Raw genomic sequence first — 1,634 nt, forward strand, 5'->3', positions numbered from 1 at the left:
ACATCGAAGTAATTGTAGTTGTGAGTATTTTTGTTTTGGTACCAAAAAAAGAAAAGACAAGATCGGCAGTGTTGAAGGATGGATGTGGGCGGCACGAACCTGGTATGTGTTGTCAAACGTGTCGTACATGAACCGAGTGATTATGCTCGTCTTCCCGACGGACTGATCGCCCAAAAATACGAGCTTATACTTGGCCAGTGGATTGGAGCCCGCCATCTTCGTGTCGCGACCTTCTGTCTTCTTTGTGCAGCACAAACGAAAATTCTGCAGAAAGGAAAAGCCTCAAGCAATCATCCCGGAAAATAGTCCGTAAAAAAAAGGGCGTGACGCCGAACCACAGATGAGTGTTGCAAGCAGCAGGAGGAAGGATGTCTGCGCACTTCTTCACCTGATGGGTGGTGTCTCAACAACCACAGCATGACAAAGCAGCTTCCACTTTCATGCCTGCCTGTGGAGGAGGCCAGAGTCAAGTGAATGTTGTGAAGCCCTCTGAGAGTCCAACAGGAGCAACAACATCATCATCATCACCAAACCAGCAAGCATGCATTCAGCAGAGACACACAACAACAACACTCACACATCACATGTCAAGTGGGGCAAAGACAAGCAAGGAATTTCTACACACAAAACCTTGTGTCTACAGCATCACCACCTGGTGCATATCCACAGGTTGATGTCTTTGATTGAGCCTGTTCCCTCTAATTGTTGTTGATGTTTGTTGGGTTTGGTCTTGCAGGTGGCTTCTTGGGGGTCTTGGACTTCTTTGTGTCTGTTGTAGAGCAAATTGGCATATGTGATGTGTTGTGGCTGCCTGTTGACATGGATGGTCATGTGCATGGTGCTGTAGATGTGGATGTTGCACTTGAAGTTTTCTGAGGATGAGCTTGCATGCCTCAGTTGAGGTACCAGTGCTCTTCCTCCTTGTGCTCTGTGGAGAGTACTGTTGTTGTTGCTGGTGCTGTTGGCCTTACCAAAAGTTGCTCTTGAGTTGGCTGACCTTGTTGCAGTAGTAGCACTTGGCCATGTGTTGCATCAATATTCTATTGGATTATTGCTTGCATTGCATCAATATTCTGTCATGACACTTTGACAGGGAACATTGTGATGGGATTTCACACAGCAGAAAATGAAATTGGAGTCAGACAACCACATTTTATCTCAACACATGTGCATAATCACTTGAATATTCTGTGTAACTAACAAATAAGCTCATTATTCCATCATGTAGTTCACTATGGAATATTCACATTAAAGCACTTTATTTCACTGTTTCTGTGCAGAAAGAGTGGCATTTTGCTGCTGGGTGGGCAGGCTGCAGTGGGTGGGTTGGCAGGTGGGCATGAGGGCAGGCATGTAGGGCGCAGGCAGGCAGGTGGGCATTTTGGATACCAAAACCATCATGTACATGTATGTGATGATTTTGGTTTCACTGATGTGTGGCATGCTGTGAGGCTTGGACACCAGAACCAGTGCATATGTAGGGGTGGGCTGGTGCCACCCACAACAAAAACAGATGTCACCATGGTGCTCAGCAACCTGCTGCTGGCAGGTGGCAGGGAGGCTGGGCACATGGGTGGGTGCTGATATCCATGATATGATGTTTGAGTGGTTGGAGTGGATGATGCTATCATTAT

This window comes from Acanthamoeba castellanii, assembly GCF_000313135.1.
Source record: "Acanthamoeba castellanii str. Neff unplaced genomic scaffold scf7180000084776, whole genome shotgun sequence".
Lineage (NCBI taxonomy): Eukaryota > Discosea > Longamoebia > Acanthamoebidae > Acanthamoeba > Acanthamoeba castellanii.